Source organism: Mizuhopecten yessoensis, unplaced genomic scaffold (assembly GCF_002113885.1).
Source record: "Mizuhopecten yessoensis strain PY_sf001 unplaced genomic scaffold, ASM211388v2 scaffold716351, whole genome shotgun sequence".
Classification (NCBI taxonomy): domain Eukaryota; kingdom Metazoa; phylum Mollusca; class Bivalvia; order Pectinida; family Pectinidae; genus Mizuhopecten; species Mizuhopecten yessoensis.
In genome coordinates this window covers 950969-956968 of record NW_018480073.1, presented here as the reverse complement: position 1 = coordinate 956968, position 6000 = coordinate 950969, and the positions used below count along the sequence as shown (strand labels likewise).

The following is a 6000-nucleotide window of genomic DNA, read 5'->3' as shown; positions in this document are numbered from 1 at the left end:
AGAAGGAAGTTTGAAGTTGATTGGAGAAAATGGAAACCTATCCTGGAAATATAACCTGTCATCCTATAAATATGTATTTTTTTCCTGAATCCCAAGCCTTAACTTTGCCATTTTTCTTTTAAATTACGTATGTACTTCTGAAAAAAGTAAAACTATTTACATGTATGTGCATTATTATGGGACCTCTCTCTCTCTCTCTCTCTCTCTCTCTCTGGTAAGCAGGTTAGTATGATGTATGTGTGTGGGAGGTGTATGTTTATCCGAATATATGGTGGGATGAGTATTTGTGTATGGTTGTCAATATCTATTTATATATATATTAGAACATATATATTGATGGTAGCAATGATGATACATTGATGATGATGATGTATTGAAAATTATGATTTTGCATTAATGGTGATGAAGATTTATTGACGAGGACGATGATTGATGTATTGATGATTATTGAGGATGCATCTGTTGATGATGATGATAGATTGATAGGGTGATGATGATGATGATGATGATGATGCTGATGATGTTGTTGATGATGATGTATTAAGATGATAATGGTGTTACTATTGATGATGATATTCAGTCACGATGATGATGAAATATATTACGATGCAAGAGACAAACCATGCAGATGGGAATTGTATGTATGTGGGTGTATGTGGTGTTTATGTATTTATGTAATAAAAATGTCTTTAAAAATAAACAAATTATATAATATTCTTTTCGACCGTAGACAACTGTTTATAAACTACACCAATTCTCAACGACCATATACAAACATTCACAAGCTACACCATTTCGACATTAAACAAGTTTTCATTAGCTGATCAAATATTCAAGAACAACAATCTTACAAGCTAAACCAATTTTTGTCAATACCAGACAACTCTCTATAAGCTAAACCTATTCTTGACAACAACAGACAACTGTCTATAAGCTAGACCAATTATTGACAACAACAGACAACTGTCTATAAGCTAGACAATTATTGACGACACTAAACAGTAATACAGGTAAACCAATATTCAAGGACAACAGACAACTGTCTATAAACTAGACCAATTATTGACAACAACAGACAACTGTCTATAAGCTAGACAATTATTGACGACACTAAACAGTTATACAGGTAAACCAATATTCAAGGACAACAGACAACTGTCTATAAGCTAGACCAATTATTGACAACAACAGACAACTGTCTATAAGCTAGGCCAACTATTGACAACAACAGACAACTGTCTATAAGCTAGACCAATTATTGACGACACTAAACAGTTCTACAGGCTTAACCAATATTCAAGGACAACAGACAACTGCTAACAAGTTAAACCAATTCTTGACAAGATCAGACTAATGTCTAGAAGTACGTATGTAAGTATTTATAATATTCAACAACATCATTTGATATAGCGCCCTATCTAGCTAACATAAGCCACGCTAAAGCGCTTTACAGTACATAGATATACAAATGTATACAGCCAATACAATAAGCATATCTATTAATCAACACAATATTGAGGAATTCGCAGGAGCTGCCTTATCAGGCACTAACTACTAGTACTATGCCACCTGGCTAATATCTCCCTATGTGTGTATGCCTGTGTGTGTGCTGGAGATGTATTGTGTCAAATGTATATGGGTATGTATATGTGTGTGTATAAGTGTTATTTTGATTTTACATGTAGTGATTATGATACTGTTGTATATGTAAACACGTCTGGGTGTATGTGTTTTGTGTGAAATGTGGTAGTATGTTCTTGTTCTGTAGATGTCCAATACTCTATGTACAAATGTTTTATTTCCCAATCAAATTTCTGAATGTTATATTGATGATTTTTTATCAAATTGAAATTTTTTAATTTAGATAAAATTAGCAGAGAGAAAACTGAATGAGAGCCCTCCTGTGTGAGGATACCATATTGTTTAGGGGACTGACTCCACGGCTCCCTAACCCTGGCATTTCCTATCAAATTATTTATATATATTTGCATATACTTATCAGTATATTATGTATATATAAAAAAAATTGGCTGGGTAAAATAAAATATTTGGAAAAAAAAGATTACAACCTTAACCAATGGTTGACAACATAAAACAACTGCCTACAAGCAGGACCAATTCCTGACAATTCTCTACAAGTCTACCAGCCACATACTCGTTGGTTAGTGTCTTATAGAATCCTTAACGACATCAAACAAAATTACAAAATAGTTGATACGCATTGCTATTGATGAGTGAATAAGATTGCATTACCATATGAATTTGCCTTGTCAAATGCTGTGTCTACCAAACGCGATAAAAACTAAAACAGAAATAGAATCACACACAGAATATTGACAGTTTTGATGTTTTGATAAAACTTATACAACACAAATCTTGTATAACCACACGTCCAAACTGTAAACGTCACGTCGTTGTTTAGCTAACGGTTGTCGTGTAGGTGGGGGTATCGATCATATCGGTTACGCATGCGCGAGTTATCACACTGCTTAACCGTTCCTCCCCTTATGCGTGGTTCCAGTGCTGCAGCAAGTTTTCCAAGTAGGTGTCGCATAAAACCGGCCACTCCATTGAATGAGACTACACTTCTGTATCAAAGGCTATCGCGACTCTCATCTACCTCCTCCGAACCGACGTGCCTCGCCAAAGTTATAGGTAAGTGTCATTCTTAACTTTACATTTCAAAACATCAAATAATACAATTTGTATTCCACTTCTATTGCATTTCTACTTATTTTCACTCTGATACAAAAAAATAGTACATCAGTTTCATATATCTTTGGTTTAAACTTTGTTTTATTCAAATCATTTTGACAATACATTAAAATACAATTTGTCTATTTTATAGAACAGAAAAGGAAACAAACACAAGTGTCGTGACGTTTATGTAAATTTGTTACCTGTTCATGATCAATTTAATTAACACTTGCTACAGGAACTAAGTAATATGAATATTAGATCGAATACGGGACTAGGGGAGGGGGTAAATGATTGGTATGCAGTTGAGACCAGGAATGAATAATAGATCAATATGCATGTGATCATCAGATGGCTATAATGCAATGAGTATGCGGAACACGATTCTTTATCATATTATTTATGTTATAGTCGATGAAATTTTCAGCAATGCTGTAAATGGACACTCGCTGACTTTTATACATGTATATACAAATTACATATCACCAAATTACCACTGTATAACTATTGCCAAATTGATTTTGTCACAAAGCACTGCCATGATTACAAAAAAGTCGTTGTATACCTTTATTGAATCACAATGTGTGTTTTATAAATATCGTAAAGAGATTTTCTCGTCAAACTCTATCAGACTTTATTGGTTGATTGATGTAAATAATTGAATAAAAGGAAAACAATGATAGATCGGAATATGCTTGTACAATCGTCATGACGACAATACACTTTCGCTCTACTAGAATCAGGTAAAATAACAACGCGAAGCCAGATTGATCTTCCTATATCATTGTTATTTCGCGTATCGGTATCACCTAAGTTTACACTCATTTGCAGAGAAGTCGATTCGACTTTATCGACTTTTTAATGCCAAACAGACAATATCTGGAATAGACTTTAAAACTGATTCACTTTTAAAATAATAAATTTGCTGCTGTCTACTTTATATGTGCTCAGTGAACGTTGATCAAATTTTCTTGAATTGTTTATCTCACAAAACACAAATTTGATTGAAAATGTAAATTAAATTAAAAAATTACATGAATAAATGCCTTTTACTATAACCAGCAAAAAAACACACCAAAAAACATCTACAGTGATCATTAGGGGCTACCTGAGTTACGTCACTTTAAATGACCAAGGTGGCGCAAACGAAAGCAGGTGCGTGTCACGCATGCCGTAATTAACACATTTCGACATTTTTTCACGACTCCGTCGTTCCTGATTACATGCCATGTTGTCCAAGCAATCTTATGAAGCTAATATTAAGAAACGATTCTTGAAGACCTATTTTGTAAGTAGCGCATATTGTTCGTAACTTCACCCCTCTTGGAAAGATGCAGTTAACTTAATTACATCTAAAGCATAGTTGTATTAGATTTCCCTCCTGATTTCGGCTTTAATTGTTTGAGATTGTGAACGAATTATTCAATTGATTTCCAGAATTATTCATTTCTTTTTTGTTAGAATCGTCATAAAGTCATCACATTGGATCTTTCAAAATATCTTGAATAACAATCATATTCGTGATAAAAAAGTAAAGAAATAAACTAAAAAAGTTGGCAAAAAGATTAACAAAAACAGTTGTCAGTTTATACTAAATTTCAGTATGCATTGTTTTTGTTCTATTACAACTCGTAGAGCTTGCAGAAATATTTAAAAATTTGAAAAAAATGTATGATTTGTTTTTTTAAATTAATTGTTTTATGAAGTGTTAAGATATCATTGTTTTTTTTATGTTTCTAAGTTCCTCTTGTTGCAGGCTTTTATCAATACTGATTTCAAATTGTGTCCTAGTGTGTAGTCGCTGTACTTGGTAATTCGTGTTTCTGTTCATGTTGAACAGTGTTGTGGACTAGAACACTGATAGTGCTGTTTCCAAAATGAAATGAATATTAGTTACAACATTAGCCGCTAATTTATGGATTTGGTCAAGGAACTAAGCATCCCGTTAGTGTTATCTGAACTTATATACTTTATGCTTCGAACAGAATATAAACACACAAATGAAATACAGACCTATCCAGTTACATACGTTAATATTGTATTAATCCATTTCGCCTGATCGAACACCAGTTTTATTGTCCAGAGTTGGATAAAAATGCACACGCTAGTAAATAACGTTGGAGATTATTCGAGTGATGAAAATAAAGATTTATTTATAGATGTCCAACAGAATGTATCGAGTACACGCAGGTTTTAATATCGTCACGTTCTTGTGGCTCTTCTCCATCAATCCTCGTGATCTTTTATATTCATTTCTTAGTTTGTGTCCGAATTACATGGCAAAACGTACACCAGTGTGTTCCTAATTATGCTACTGAACCTCTGTAATGTCTTTTGAGTGCGCGAGTGCGCGAGAGCGTGAATGCAAGAATTGCGCATGCGCTAGAATGGATGCGTGAGAGTGTGGAGATGGATGCGCGTTCCTTCTGTAAATAGTTCCACTTACCGATGTATACAAGGTATGTAATATAGGCATGTGATGGGCCAATCAGTTATAGTCAGTGCAGTGGAAACGAAATTTTGAGAAGTAAGGAGTAAGCCACTAAGCACGGGATGTGACGAACTGTTGATTAGCTGGAAGTATAAACTAGTGTCAGAATATCACTGCGCTGACTGTTCTGTATGGTACCATTTTAATGACGAATATTTAAAATTTATCGGTATATAATAGTAAGAGTTAATGTTTTTATTATATATTTAATATTGTACAATCTCTCTCTCTCTTCATGTAACTTGAGCCAAATCCTTTTGCTTTTTGGCAATAACATATTTATAAACTAAACGTTGGATACAAAAGAGAATTCTAGTAAACGACGTTTGATATAGTTTCAGCGATAGTGTCCAAATTTGATAAATTTGTGAACTTAAGTATAATGTTCAATATCTAATATAAATGCGAGCCAACTCAATAGAACGACATTTGCTTGAAATATAAGTTAAAATATCTAAAGTTTGATATAAATGAGAACTCCAGTGAACGAAGTTTTATAAAAATGTTTAATGTTCATCATTTGCTATAAATGCGAAACGCGAATCCTATGAAAAACGTTTGATAAACATCTCATTTAGTATGAACAACGTGTGGTATAAATATCATCTAATGTATAAAGCGTTTGATATAAATGTTGGTAATAGTGTAAAACATTTCATAAAAACGTGTGATAAAAATGTCACTTATAGGGAATGACATTTGAGTAAATAAATGTAAGTTATACCAAACTACGTTTAATATAAACGTCAGGTAAAATGTTCCACGTTTGATATAAATGTCCGTATTGTACACTGTTTTATATAAATGTCACT

At 33.2% G+C, this 6000-nt stretch overlaps 1 protein-coding gene across 1 annotated transcript in view; it reads left to right on the top strand.

Moving 5' to 3' along the window:
• The first annotated feature begins 2513 nt into the window (after positions 1-2513).
• Positions 2514-6000, top strand: part of LOC110443547 — a 53351-nt gene continuing 49864 nt past the window's right edge. Inside the window, exon 1 of the mRNA XM_021487820.1 lies at positions 2514-2655. The gene's annotated coding sequence lies outside the window, so the exon portion shown is untranslated. The remainder of the gene's footprint in view (positions 2656-6000) is intronic.